The 16,163-nt window shown below is 43.4% G+C and overlaps 1 protein-coding gene across 2 annotated transcripts in view; it reads left to right on the top strand.

Moving 5' to 3' along the window:
* The window catches only part of ATXN1 (ataxin 1), a 1,517,977-nt gene that overhangs the window by 470,775 nt on the left and 1,031,039 nt on the right, over positions 1-16,163 (top strand). The window lies entirely within an intron of this gene.

The following is a 16,163-nucleotide window of genomic DNA, read 5'->3' as shown; positions in this document are numbered from 1 at the left end:
TACTGCCGGAATCTTGCAAGTAACAACTAGCAGAGAGGCCTCAATCCTTGCATTGGAGACAGTGACAGGGAAATCTAGAAGCTAGCTGATACCCCATCAGAGGAGCGAGAGGAAGTCTGGGTGCAGGAGAAAATCCTTGATTGAAGCCCATGACCGGATCGGTGCTGTCCTCAGAGGAGCCCTGCTGTTTCCCTTGCTGCACCATAATCAACGCCTCAACATGTAAGTAGATTAATCCAAAACCCATCAGTTGTGTGGGGAGCTACCTGACTTTATTCCTTTCCAATAGTGGGTGGGGATGAAACCGGGTAGGCCCTTGGCACATTGGATTAAATCCAATCCAAATGAATTCCACTATAGAAAATCACCCTAGCCATTTAAATTGAAATTGTGCTGGGAACACCCCACCTTAATCCTTTCCATTAAATTGTGGGGAGGGTGGAAGCTGTGTAGATCCTTAGCACATTGAATTGAGGTTAAATCAATTAATTCCCATATACAAAATCACGGGATGAGTGTTGTTAGAGTTTGAAACTAACAGAGTTAATGCCCAGAGTGTATAGACAATAAAGACTTTGGTGATTGTTCATCTGAAACCCCTGATTTCTGTCCAGAAGGGGGGGTCCTGAAACCCAAAAGAAGTAATCCTAAAATGCATCCTTTCAAGCGAATGGGGAAGGGGTAAAATTAATTTCCCATTGATCCCCTTGCATCCAAACCCAGAATCTCCAAACCCGCATTTCCTTGCAGAACAAATTGTGCAAAACAAATTTTCCCATTTATTCCCAGAGATTCCAAAGTCAGAATTACAAAGTCTTACATCTCATTTGTAAGACAAAACGATTTTCCCATTGAGTTTCATTCTCAAACATTGCCGTTCTCAAAATAAATCCAAAACGATTTTACCATTGTATTGTGGATGTTTTCTGTTGGTTAAGTTCCAATTAAATCTGATGTAATTGTGACAGCCAAATTCGAAATTTTACCTGTGTCATATCTAAACTGTAAGTCATTTAAAACTGTATTAGTCAATTGTATTGTATTAGTCAAATGGTGCAAGAAATTTGAATGTGTGATATTAGTAGGGCCACAGCATTGGTGGCTGATGTTTTGGTGTTATTACATTTTGTCAAACCTTAAATAAATATATATTCGTACTATACACAAGCCTGGTTCCTAGCTTATTAGTGGTACATAGGGCATTTGTTGGGATTGGTGCGAGACGGGTTGGAGGCCTCAATAAAGTTGAATCTGTATAAGCACTTTGGGGGCGCGCCACCTTGCTTGGGGGTTCGGTGAAGGAACTCCCTGTGTTGAGTGTGACCACCTAATGTAACGCAACACAGAGCAGGCAGATTATGTAAAGTAAAACGTTTTCAGTTTTTTCTTGCCCATCTGAACGGCTTCGTGTTTATCTGAGAGATAAAATGTGACCTACTTCCGTACTGTGCCGAGAAGCCCATTCTGTTAACGAGAAGGATGGTCTGTGTGAATTGGTTGACTGTGTCGAGGGGAAAGAGATTTCGAGGAGGACTAGGGCGCATGAGGCGCCTTTCCCCATGATTTAAAAATAATCTTCTATGACCTGGAGTGTGGCTGTTTAAATGCTACATTTTGTTCTGCACCACGATTGGTTCATTCAGAAAGTTGGACCAGTCAGTTCATGAGGCACCACCCAGTTCCAAATTTAAGGTAGGAGATGAGCAACCTGTATGCCACTCTCTTGTGAGCCCCAGGCCTTCCTCCCTGCCAGGGGAAATGAAGGTATTTTATCAATGACTGTCTCCCATATATTATTTTGCATGTGAGTGAGGCCAAATTAGGTGGGGGTGCTGTACTTTTATCCACTCTGTTTTGCTTGTGTATGACTGCCCTCTGATGTCAGGCCGCTTGACTCTGTTCCTGGAGTGGGGCATGTCCAAGCTTTGGCTTTTTATCCGACAGCGCTTGTAGAGCCTCATTAGAAAGCCTTGGGACCAGTACGAACCACCTCCCGTGATCTCAAATAATGAGCTATATGGCAGGCTTGTAGAGGGACCCACCCAAGACATAGGCCAAAGATGCGCTAGGCAGCCACAGGTCTGTCTGGAGGCAGAGAGCTTGGGTAAAAGGGAGCAGGCATATTGTTTGGTAAATAGGGGCTACATAAAGAAAGACACAACACTGGGTTGTTGGTGGGAACAAGGGCTCGCCTCTCACTGGTACCAAAGCTTTGTTAACTGGCTTAACCCCTTAAGTGCTAAGGGCAAGTATGTTTGTCCTGAATTCCCATAATGAATCTTTGTCACCTCCACCCACTCCCACTCATCACTGGTTAATGATGCACCCACACTATCCTGTGACAAACGTAATGATGACCCCCCATGCTGGGTGCTGTCCTCGCAATTCAACAGGATGGTCAGGAATGCTTTTCTGCTGTTTCTCTTCTGCGTTTAGGCAGTACTGTCCGAGTGCCTGCTCCCAAGGACCCTACACCTCTGAAATGTCTTAGGTGTAGCATTCAACCCTGCACAGCTACAATTGCTCGTCCTGCCAAGTGCATCCCACACCACTTCAGAACATGCATTCGAAAAGTGGCATCACTGTGGTTACCAGCATTTCACCAGAATTAGTCTTTGCTCCCCGCGGGACTCAGTATCCCACTGTTGCGGTCTCTTAACAGAAGAAGGTAGGATTAGGTCAGGTAGGGAAGGGTTACATGGGCTGGATTATGCAAATCACACCCAGAAGAGTCTCGCTCAGCCCAAGAGAGATCCTGTATGTCCATAAGGCTCCTAGCAGCCCCCAAGAACTTCCAGGAAGCTCGGTCCAAGGCAGTGCTCTCACAGGAGCCAAAGCACAACCTCATATGCGTATGCACGCAGTTCCACCCAACTTTCCTGCCTACAGAACCTGCCCACTCTTGACCTAGGGACTGCATAGGATAGGAAGGCATTACAGTTCCATGTGAATGTCGCCAGGGAGGCTAACTTCTTTTCCTGACCCCTAAAATATGTTCCTCAAATATTCTAGGAGGGATGTCATTTACGATTATCTGATGAATTACCGGATGAATTTTATATGTTTGATATGTTTTATATGTTGTGTAAAGTCTACATGTTGGATTATATCACAATAAAATTATTATTATTATTTACGATTTATAAACTCCAATCCTAGAATATTTGGGGAAAGCGTTTGATTTTACTGAGGGTGCATGTTTGGGGAAATGTCGACATCTGACGGCATTTTCCTTGACGAGATGTTCACTGGATACCGGCATTGCACTACTCTCCCCGGACCATTACAGGAACCCAGCACAGACCCTTTCCTCAAGGCTGAGCTAGCGTGAGGTTCGTGTCACTGCACAGTGAGGTCACGAGAGGTCCCGCGTTGACACTTTTTTGGGACTGGCAACTATTCGTTTTTTCAGTTTTCAGGTAAAGGGAGCTGGAGCACGGCTTCCACCCATAGCGGACGGTTACCAGTCCAGCCAAGGTCAAAGGTTGCTTTCCTTTAAACTCCAGATGCGATAACCCATAGGGCGACCAGACAATGACACCAACCACAAGCACAGAGATCCAGCTGGATGCCCTCCACAAAGTGTCTGCATTGTGACAAGTAGTAAAGCAGAGTTTGACGGCTAAAGAAATCAGCACACAATCTTCCCAGTGCAGGCAATGTGTATAGAGATGTGCCCGGTATTCTCACATAACTTACACTCCTCTGTGCAGTAACATCCTTATAACACACACGTGCACCTGTACAGACACACATTTCTGTGAAATAACACACAGAGCTATGCAGTTACACTCCTAACTGTATCCAGACTATGTGTAGAGCAGAGATCGAAGTGGGCGGGAGCGGTGCTCCTATAATTTTTATTTTTAAGTTTTATTTTAAAAAGAAACCGTTCTGGAAAAGTGTAGGAAGAAGTTGAAACTTGCACTTCAATGCACTGCACTGAACATTCCCTTAAATAGCAGGTGTGTTTGTTTGGGGGTTTGGATTGAGTGTGGGAGGGCGCAGTTCTGGGGTTTGTGGAGAGCGGGGGCTGGCCAGCAGGGAACATAGTTACACTACTTCTTTTCATACACTTCGACCACTGGTGTTGAGACACACACACACACACACACACACACACACACACACACACAACACACACACACACTATACACCTATTCAGTCTGAATGATTAACACACAAAAAACGTCTTGCACAGAACACATTTGCCATGATGCTGTGTTATGTTTACTTGTTATTTTAGACAGTGTTGCTGGGGCGATCTGTGGGAGTGTCTATGCTATGTGAGTTTTTCTGTGCTATATTTCGTTACGCTGCGCAGGCCCTCTTACGTCCATGCTTTCAGGCGCCAGGGCAGAGTTAGTACACAGCGCACAGCCTCCGTACTCGCGGCTCCACGCGCTGACCCATTTCTCGGCTCTTGCCGCACGTGTTTCCAGCCCCTGCAGGCTCCCGGCGGTGCCGGCTGGGGGAGGAGGGAGCTCTGCGTTTTACTGCATTTGGACAGAAGCCATGCATATTTGATCGGATTGTGCCTTGTGCTGTCATTAGCAGCCAGGCTGGGGATGCACTCTGGTGTAGGGTTCTGCCAATGCAGTTTTCTCAGGCAGCAGCGCGTGCTGGATGGCGGATGACATAATCCTGAATTCTAAATATAAGCTCCGCCGCAGCATTAGAAAATTACATAGTAAAAAAAAAAAACTCCCACTAGGCAAGGTGAAAGGGAGACGGGGGAGGAGAAGGAGGAGGCCCTGTCTTCGCTGCACATCTGAAAGCGTGCACGAATCCAATTCAGTAACGCACTGTAGCCTGTCGGCTCGCCGACTTCAAACGCCGTAGTACGCAGTGCACGTGACACAGCCGCGGGGTGCATGAGCAGTGCACGCACGTGACTGCTGCGGGCTACTGCCGCGCTTGGCTACACTTAAGCAACATTGTTTGTCTCATTGCTTAATATTAAAAGGCTAGGGTGGGATGGGCGGGGTGAGCGGGGTGGTGGGCTGGGGTTGCCCACCTACTTAAGGTGGCAGAAGACGTGCAGCTTTGAATTAACTCATTGTTTTATGGTATTTTTCCATGTTGCTAGTCGCACTTCCCCATCTCTGCCTAATTTAGTTGTGGAATGAAGTGCCCCTAACTGCACGTTATAAGGGTACATCCTTGGCCTGAGGCCCACAGTACGAGTGCCTTTACATAGTATGAAAATCCTGGCATAGAAAAACATTTTTTTAACGTACAGTTTTGGGTATTTTATGATTTTTAGTCAGGGGTCAAGTCCTAAAAATGAAGGTGGGGGGACTCATCAATATTACAATGGGATGTGACGTCACCAGAAATTAGCATGTCAAGGTGAAATACGCACATTTCATTACATTGGCTTTGCATAACCTCCCAAATTCCACAGGGATGAATGACCTTTGCCTTTTATAAAATCAACACACCCACACAAAACCAAAAGAGGATATTTACTTCTAATAGTGTTTTTGAAAATGTTAAAAGGTGTGCTATGGTTTAAAGACCAAGAACCAATACAAATGTTTTCAGTGTAACCTGCAGTACAGAAATGGGACATTTCACCTTTAGTTGTGTCAGTTTTATCAGGTCATACAGTGCAGTGGTGAAGTGTCTGGCCTGCAAGCAGGACTGCAGTTCGATGCTTGCGGTCGGATTCAAAGAGGACATTCATTGTTTCTCATTTTAGCTGGGGGGGACTGAGTCCGCCCTCGGATAAAATTGGGCGGACTCCAAACACCCGCGTGTACCGTTGACTTGAGCCCTGTTTTTAATCGACATCAGCTAGTTGTGTGTGTGTAAATATATATATATATATCTATATGTATATATAGATATATATAGATATATATATATATTTTCAAGGAAAAAAACTTTAGTTGCAGGGTCGCTAAACTTAATTCAACAAAGCCCCTAAAATTCCGCTAAAGCCACCTTAACTTCACGTCCCCTGTTGTTCAGTCTATGACCGCAATGGTGTCACTAACGACTAATTACATAATCTATGACATCAGGGGTTTTGTTGGGTTAAGTTCTCGCCTTTACCTCCCTGTAACTAAAATTTTTCCCTTTAATTTGTAGGATTTTGTTATGTCATTGATTGTTTCCACCATGGGCAGTGGCCATATGTACTGTTATGCTATTAAGAGTAATACCGTGCTCCGCTGCTATTTTGCATGGCCTCCAGGCGCTCTTCAGAATATGAAAGGTGGGGTGGGGGGGTGTTATGATAACATTAGTGGAGATGGAGAGTGGGAATGCAAGATAATTACTATAGCAGGAAATGCAACAACACCCCCTTGCAAATTGTATTATAAACAATTATTTTTGCAGTAAAAAAAATCACTCTGCAGTATTATATGAGTTGTAGCATGCAGATAGGCTCATGTCCCCCTGTAGTAAACAATCAATTGATCATGTCATCACTAGACTCTAATCAGAAAAGTATGCAGTGATTTTCATATATATATATATATATATATATATATATATATATATAGTGAGGGTTTCAGTGTATTTTAATTAATAATATTCTTCATAATGCCACACATTGCTATAGTTTTAAATGATATGTATATTTTATTGTACTTCATTCTCCTACCCCCTTGCTCCACTACCATGTGCATTCCCTGTACGCTGACTCATCTGCTTGTGGTAATAGCAGCCCACTGAGATTTGGGACAACAAGCCCACCTATATGTTGCTCACCTTATGTCTCTGTAAAAGTAAGTGCTTGGCCTGTGCCTATGCTTGGCCCTGCACTACTGAATGTGCGGTCTTTTGAGATCCTGCCTTGGTTCTTGAACTAGTGAACTTGAAGTCCTGTGAGATCCTGGCTTGCTAATGTATTCGTGAAATGGAAGTACTATGAGATCCTGGTCTGGGCCCTCATAAGTAAACCTGAGTTCCTGTGACATCTGGCTTGGCCCACCACTAGTGAATCTGAACTTCTATGAGATCCCGGATTGGGCCTGCATTAGTGAACTTAAGGTCCTGTGAGATCCTGGCATGGGCCTGCGCTAATGAACGCAAGGTGCTATAAGACCCAGTCTTGTTGGTGGTTTATGGCTCCCAATAATTTTTGGTGTTGGGAGCAGTTTACTCCTTACTGTTGGAGGTGAAGGGTTCTTTGAGGGAGACAAAAAAAAGATTGTTTTTGACGTGGTTATTTTAGCCAAATAAAAATACAATGTAATTAAAAAATATATGGTATTTGTGTTGCATGCTTCCTTTGTGCCCGTTTATCACCTTAACTTAAAAGATATTTTTTTAAACTTAGAGACCCTCTTTAGATAACACAATAGTAGAGCACTTCTGCGTGGCATATGCTGCTGTGGGAGTAAATCAAAGACAAATGGAGACTCTCTCAATTTTAAGTTGAGCACTGCTGAAATAATGCCATGTTTTATTCCCATGCTTTTTCATTTACCATGACAAAGGTATACCTGCGGGATGCAGGCAGTGACTTGCTTCCATGAGGGACAGCCCACAACAAATGGCATAGAGTATCACAAATACCAAAGACCGAGTTTTGAATAACTTTAAATTGAAAGAAGAAAATGCAAACTTCACTGTAAAAAGGCTCTATTTATGGAGATCTAGCCCTGTCACACTAGAAACATGTGATTCACAGCCATGTACACACCTGAAGTATCGGTGAAATACAGGGCAGCATTACATTTCAACAGATGCTGCTTCCTTCCCTACAAATCGAGTAACTGCAGATAACAGTAAAGCAAATTATCCTGTGATTTTATAGGATGTTTCCATATTTTCACAAAAAGCACCTTTCAGCTCCCTATGAAGAAATGACCCCAAATACAGATTCTACACTTTATAACAGAGAGATGTGCTTAAAGGGTGATGTTTTATTTAAACTTCCAAATGTGGATGTATTCAGAGTTTCAAATACATTATGAATTAAGTGGCAAAATATTGGCTTACATGTTGTCATTACAATAGAACTGAATCGGCTTTTCAGGCATATAGAAACATATGAGGCTCTGAGTTGGCTTGGGAAATGATGATTCGTTTTTCCATTGAATTCACTGACAAACTCACGTCTTCATTTCAGCTATGCATACAGGTTCCCATGTGGGGGAGGCAAATTACCATCTACAATGTATAACCTGTGTTTGCCTTTTAACATGAAAATCCCATTAGGCCCACCAGAAACGAAGGGCCATCTGGACTAAGCCCTTCCCACAGGAGCCTATTAAGGATACAATACTTGAAAACGCATCCATTAAACTTCCCCCAAAAATGAAATTAATTGTTACCATTGTTTTTCCTAAGGCCTCATTTCAAAAACACTTTATTGACATTAATGTGTCACTTTGGACATTATTGACGACCATGACTCCGACCAGATACAGCTTAAAGGAAACCCACACATAAGAGGCCGAAGCGTATCTCAGACAGGAACTCCTTAAGAAACCATGGAACATTTAAATCTGTAGCATAACTTGCATTTAAGAATATAACGCGAGTCCACAATCATGCCACTTACAATCAAATGAAAGGATGCATTGCGACCATGAGACTCCTCTCTTTCAGCGAATGTCCTACACTATCTCATAATTAACAACATTGTTAATATTCATAACTTCATGAATAATGGTCTGATATATTAATGTCGCATATCCAGATGATTGTCTATGATAACAGATCCCAGAAATATAGATTTCATTGAGGTGGCAGGTTGCTACCATGAACTGTGGAATACAAATTATATAGCATTCAGATTATCAAGAGCAAATGGGCCCCCACTTTTTCTGATCACATGCATATACGTTAGGATTAACCAATGAAGACTGGGAATGTGTATTCTATGAGAGTGTTTTTACTATCAAGCAAGACATTGGAAATTCTTTTCTAGTAAAGAACAGTGACATAGGGCCTCATTACGACCCTGGAGGTAACCATGGCGCTATTAGCGCCATGGTTGCCTCCAAAACCTTACCGATTCTGCCATGGTGAATTGAGAAATTACCACCCCATTCCAAGGTTGACGGGGCGGTAATTCCCCATTCACCATGGCCCTTCCCCATTCCCATTTTAGCCCCCATAGGGCTCAATGGGAATGGGGAAGGCGGTAATAATGGTTCCGCAAATTACGGTACCGTTATTACCTCTAAAGTCCCTTTGTGGGTCCCATCATTAACGGCTGGTTTTACCAGCCGTTAAAGTAGGACCCGCAAAGGGACCTCGGAATAGGGCGGTAAGGGATTACCGGCACCGGTGCCCTTACTGGTACCGGTAATCCCTTACCGCCCGGGTCGTAATGAGGCCCATAGTCTTGACATAAGCATGAGAGTATTGCACATTTTAAAAAGCAGGAACACATACTGAATAACAGTGCAATTCTGGAATGAAGGAAAGCACCTGTTCTAAAGGGATGGATTATTCAAAGCGGCCAATTGAAATGCTCAGGTTTCATAAGGGCTGACGTATTGAGAATCCCTGCTCGAGGTAGAGATAGGAAACCTGAGGCATTTCTAACTTCATGGAAGCAGATCAGAAGGGGCCTTGCTGACTGGGAGATTTCCAATTTGAGAGGGTCCAGACTAATCCCAAAAACTGAAATGATAATTTCAAAGTGAGTATGAGAATTCTCCAAATTAAATGATATATGTTCTCTAGAGAAATGTTTTCATAAAGTCCCAAAAGTTGGTGGTGTGGAAAGAATTCTACTAAATATATATTGATGTTGTACTGGGAACTGAATTGTACATTCACACTGCATTTAAAATCAAGTGAGATGTCATTTAATTCCAACCTAAAATATATTTTTGCGGAATGCACGCTGCGTGCTACAGATAGCACTTCTGCGCCACCTGCACAGAGCTCTTTGTAAATAATAATCCCAGTAAATTCTTCCCAACGCGTATTCCCAGATATAGTTAACATTGAGCTATTATTTGAAGACTCTGTACCATAGCTTAATGAAGATTTGCTTGATATTGTGTAATCTGTGAAGGCCATAGATATGAACTGAATTCGGGAGCAAGAGCACGTTTAATTGTGTAATTTCTACTTTTTAGAAAATGTGAATGCAAATCCTGTGCAACCCCTCACTCTTGACTTTACATAGTAGGGAACACAAATCTTGCACCACTGGGACTCAATCTGCAAAATCAAAAGGGAGGGGCGCTCATAGTTGTATCAGAACATCCTAAGACGTCTCCTAGATAGAGGGGTGAATTGATAACCCTCCATCCTTAGCCCAAAACGTGAATAATTCTGATGCAACTCAGTGTAAATATACTTTGAAATTAAACACGAATATTAATAACCAACAGCACCATATTTACACAGGAAATGTTATGCATGCAACAGTTCTGATTCCAGCATTTGTTGGTGCTATTCGGGAAAACAAAGTTCTTTCAAAATTTGTTTTGTGATTTATGTGTAATTTAGAAATGTTTTGAAGTAAAATTAGTTTTGATGCAGTGACCGATAAGCAGTGGAATTATGACTGTAATAGCAACTGTTATTCTGAATGAAACATATCGAGATTTGATTATGTTAATGGAGGCATATGTGCGAGAAACCCCAAGTAATATGCAGGCAGGTCATTTTTTATTTTTTTAGACAAGCTGCCTTTGATTGTGTAAAACTGTGGTGAATTCCCTTGGATAAAGCTTGGGGATCACTTTTGCATTGAATTTTCTTAAAACAGAATTTTCTTGTCTCCAGAATTGTGGGGTGGGATTGTATGTCAGTGGGGTTTTATAGGGGTGCTCTCTTAGTAAAACAAACCAATATATGGCAGTTGATATCTGCGACACTGCTGATGGCTCTGGTCTGAATACATCAACACAGCAGTGCAGCCTGCAACAAGGGGCAAACTCCTGCTTTTCTGTTCGTCCCACAAGCATTTGCCTGGTTTTAGGGAGTAAAACAGACAGGTACGCTGCTTCTCTGGCGTGATGCATTCTTTGCCACTCTCTTATAATTGCTGACAGCGCTTCTGCCAGTCTGCTCAGATACACAGTGTCATTGGGGCAGTCATTCTTGGCGTCATGGTGCGGAGGGAAGCATCAGCAGTTACTGATTCCACTGCCTGTCAGGTGGTAACCCAGGGATTTTGAGATATTGCTAATAGCAGTTATCACTGGATAAGGGAAGGAGGCATAAGGCAGGCCAGGAAACTCATCTAATTGTGACTGGCTTTGCGGGTGGTGCCATGCTGTTATGATGACGTGGAAAGGAGTTTAGTGCTCCAATGTCTATGTAATACTCAGGTTTTGCATTACTATTTTGTGTGCACAGTCTTGTGCAGTCCGCGCCCACATAGCACGATTTGCCGAGACAACATTGCATTTTAGTTCTTGTCTCTCAGGAAGGTCTTCTATTGCATGCATAGGTCAGGATCCGAGACTGCCGCAAAGGCTGTTTGGTGGACACCGGGGCGGTTGAAAAGCAAGGACGGCTGCAAAACCTGGGGCCTAAATTTGAAGAAGGAAATGCACACATTGTCGTTCAACAGCAGTAGCTCACCAGACAGGGGAACCACTTAGTGAGTTAAACAGTTTATTGGATCCCGGAGTCACTTTCCATGGAGCCAAAATGGCCTCTTTAAGGTCCTACCAATATAGCACCATGCAAAGCATTCTCCACTTGAAGCAGGCCTGATTACACTTCACTTGCACAGTGGTACACGAACACAAAGTTCATAATGCTTCTGCGAGTAGACTACCACTGTTCATCAGGGCAAGGTGCTGTGTTTACAGCACCTGCAAGCTACCGAAGTTGGTTGGAAGTAAAAGCCTTGGTCTTTTATTTAATGATATTATTAGATTTTTATATAGCCCTTTCTGGTGGATGCCAATCTGCCTAAGCACTGTGATGATAATAATAATAATAATAATAATAATAATAATAATATTATTACCCAGTTTAATCTTAGAGATGAAGGGCTGAGTCAGCCCCATTGGGATTCAAATGTACCATTTGCAGACTGGTCCCATGCCAGAAGCACGCGTGAGGTAGCCACACAAACATCATTTTAATTGTGATATCCTGTTTGTTGCTTGTATAGCGCCTTGTGCTGCCTCAGTGCAATTTCACGGCACTGCTGGTAAAACTGAGAGAGAAGTTGAGGACACATGGGTGGATTGGAGCGCGCACGTGACCAAATACCTATACGTCTGGGAAACAACAATCTTTAAAGTAAAATTGTTCAGAGTCGACGAAGCCGCATAACCAAGAGCAGTTTTTCCATTGCACGTTTTGTCCACTCGTTGCCCGTTTGACCCTAAAAATGATGCCCCCTTAACTTGCAGGAGCAGAGCACTAGTATCGTATTTAAGGACGGACGGGTTTCGTGTTCTCGTCGCGTGGCAGAGAAGTGAAAGGCAGCTGCAGTACGTGCGCGCGCGTGTTTGCGTGTGTGTTATGAAGTCTTGAAAAAGCTCTCCCTCCGGTGACCACGGGGTTTCCTTTGGTTTTCTGCATTGAGTCAACGGCGGTGAACGGGTGTGCCGAGCTCCACTCCCCCAGGGCTGACTGAAAGAGCAACCGAGGCAGAGGTGAGTACAGCGGACCTTTGCTTTTCACTGGCTGCCTTGGGGGATCTGAGTGAGCAGCCATTTTATGGTGAGCACCTCCAAATATTGTTTTGCCATTGAAATTTGATATAAAATATGTTAAGGAAAATGACTATGGCTGAGACAGGCTGAGTTTGGGTTTCCTGAGCAGGGTGTCACCATTCCTTGGTCCCTTGGTAGTGAGGCATTGGAGCCCTTGAGCACGTGCGCACGCCTCCAATCTATTTTCATCACAGGTGTTGGGCAAGGGCAAGTATTGGGAACGTTCCAGGGCCGGAACTGGCAGAATTTCCAGCTAGAAGCCGACAAGTCCACGGCAAAGAGCAATGTGTAATTGATACGAGGTTTTGATGTCCTCTATGAAAGGAACGCAAGATGTGCAATACATGAAAAAGGGCAATGTGCAATCGATGGCTTCACTGAAAGAACTGTAAAATAGATATACCATTTGGATAACATGGTGTGTTTTAGAAGTTCCCCTCTTACTGCCCCTGAGGAAGTTCCGCATTAAATTGCTACAACGGATCGAAACATGTAGGGCTTGTATTATACTATTATAGATTTTTTGACTTATTTAGTTTCTAATTTAGGGAGACTGTATAAATCTGATAGCAATTGTCTGCTGTTTAATGTGATGTTTATGTATTTGTAATGTACGGGATCTGGGTTGTATTTATGCACCAAAAATTAAATTATTTGGAATGTATTAGGAAATTATGTTGCTATTAATGTAATGAATTAGGATAGTGTAATATATATTACTCCCTATTTTTTTAAAGTTGGGAGTAAAATTCTTTTTTGGGGGCGTGAAAATGTAAGTCCAATTCCCAATGGAAGTATTTTATAAGCGAGTAAAAATATGTTTTAACTGCAAAATGAACATGTTTTTGCAATAATAATTACTTTGCACCTAGTTATTCATACACATTAAAAGATGCATGTTTACTTCTTCCGATCAGGCTGTAATTAATGATAGTAGTTTCTTCCTGTAGTACTATGTGCCCTACTGGTCCAAACAAATCCACGGAGCCATGTGGCAGAAAGCAGAGGCCCAAAGTGCTACGTGTCTGTTTCCCATTTTTTGTTGGGAGTATTTTGTTTCCCTATTTTTATTTTTGGGGAGTATTTGTCTATCTTTAGGGAGTAAACGTGGTAGATACACCCTTTATCTGTAGGGCTGTGTGAAAGGCATGTGATCTAGTGTAAATGCTGTGATAAAATGGTCTAATGATAAGCCATTCACTGTGTGAGTGGGCCTTGATGTTTTCGTTTTGTTGCTTGTCCGGGAGTCGCCCATTTATATTTTGTGCCCTAGGGCCCCTGGTATAGTCTAGAGAATTTCCAGGTCACCACTTACAAGTGGTGACTTTTGGGGACTCAGGATGGAAAATCGGTGTTTGGACATCTTGGGAATGGCTTAGGAGGACATTCCAGATGCATCTTGTAGCTGGTTATTGGCTTCTAAGTGCTGGTATTTTATTGACCAAAAGAATTTCCCTATTTTTATTTTTGTGTGGACACATGAAGTCCGACGTAGAAAAACACTATTCTGCAGCTGCATCTAGTGGAAACTATTTGTTACTTGTCAACAGGAACTTACACCCAGGTGCATTGGCGGCTAAAGAATTGTCTCTCTGAATGGGTGCAGTATCCAAGGCTCAACATTTGCACTCCCCACTAGCGACATGCTAGTGTTATTTGACGCGAGTGATTTTTTTATGGGTGGCTAATAGCTTGCAATCTGTTCCACTGCTCTATCTGCTTGTCACAGGGAATGTGCAGTCCTCGAGATGATAGTGGATTTTTTTTTCAGCCTTTCTTGCAGATAAAGCTGTTTGGGTTAGCCCACATTTGCCGCCCGATGAACAGCAACAATGCTTTTGCGTTATTCTTTGGCTCAAAGAACTTTTACGAGGCCAAGAATATATTTCTTATGAGGCTGGATAGGTTGTGTTATGTTAGGTGGTATTTGTATAGCACCTACTGCCAATGTTATGGCTTCGAAGCGCTGTGGTGGATGAACCCTTGGGAAGACCTTAGTCTGAGCAGGCGTGTAAATGAACGGAAGCAGTACAATGTGTATGTGCATGTTTTGCCAAATCGGAGAAAGTCGGGGAATGGCTAGATTTCAAGCAGCAGCTCATGTTGCAGAGGCGTGAGGAAGAATTCTATGTCGGGGTCTATGTGACAGCTGGACTGAATTTGTATCGTGGGACTGTATTTTATAGGTTGCAGTGTGCGAGGGTGATGGTCTAACGTAATAGTTTTAGTCATGCAGCGCAAATTGCAAAGACATGGGGAGGAGTGCTATGCCATAGGCTATGTGACAAGTGGGCCGAAGTTTTGCGTGGGACTCAACTGTATTCTATGGACAGCGCAAGAGAGTGGGGTTGGGGGCGGATAACTAATATACCTCTTAGTCCTTAAAACAACCGATTATGGTTGCAGGCTTTGCTGCGCCTGGTGTGCAGGACAGCTGTCCTCTATGGCATACAAGCAGATGACATGCAATTACAGGCACACATCTAGGGTGCGAAGGGGATAGACAATGTCGTATTTCAAATCGTAACTACATATTTTGTGTTGAGTAGTAATTACTATATTGGCTCCCTATGTGGAAGAGATGTTGCATAGCCACCTATGGAGGATTGGGGTTGATGTCTGTGTTATTGCCAGTTTCATGGTAGTAACCCAATCTCGCGAGGGATACCACTTGCTGTCCTCCGTGATGCACCACCTAACTGCGTACCCTGAGGGTGCGATTCCCCATGATGGAGCCTTGTGGAGGTGTAGGAAGTTGTAATGGGCACGAGGTTTGTGTTATGTACGCAAGGGTGCTGGGGGAAAGAGCAAGGTATTGAGTGCCTTCCTGAAGGCAAGGTGGTCCTCTATGCGTGGATGGATATTGGGAGGGAGTTCAAGATTATGGGTGCTTGAACTGAGAAGAAGGAACCCCCCCAATATGAGTTGATTTTGTCACTGAGATGACAAGTAGGGGTGCTGAGCCTGATTTGAGGTTTCTGTTAGACCTGTAGCAAGTAAATGTTTGCTGCAGGTACTCGGGTCCTTGTTTTAAAAGGCATGATGGGTGATCCACACCGCCTTGATGGAAGATCACTGGCCGATCGGAAGCCAATGTGGGACGTGGAGGATATGTGTTCTCTCGGCCTTACGGCTAGGAGGAATCTTGCGGCAGTGTTTTATACTCGTTGGTGTTTTCTCAGCTGCGATGCAGGGGCCCCTAGGTAAAGTGCTTTGTCAGAGTCTAGTCTTGAAAGGACAATTGGAGGATATGTGTTCTCTCGGCCTTACGGCTAGGAGGAATCTTGCGGCAGTGTTTTATTCTCGTTGTTGTTTTCTCAGCTGCGATGCAGGGGCCCCTAGTCTTGAAAGGACAATTGCAGCGATCACAGTGACTCTGTGTGGGAAGGTCAGGAAAGGGAAGAGGTGGCAAAGGATTTGTGTATGTGGAGGAAACAGCTTTTTACCACAGTGTTGATGTGATGTGACAGGGTCAAGTACGCTTCCATAATGCACCTGAGATTTTTTTCAGTGTTGGAGGTGGGGGGGATGAGGTGCAAGGGAGAACACCCATAG

This window comes from Ambystoma mexicanum, chromosome 5p (genome assembly GCF_040938575.1).
Source record: "Ambystoma mexicanum isolate Mex_15411 chromosome 5p, UKY_AmexF1_1, whole genome shotgun sequence".
NCBI lineage: Eukaryota > Metazoa > Chordata > Amphibia > Caudata > Ambystomatidae > Ambystoma > Ambystoma mexicanum.
The sequence above is the reverse complement of the archived record's forward strand: the minus strand, read 5'-3'. Positions and strand labels throughout refer to the sequence as shown.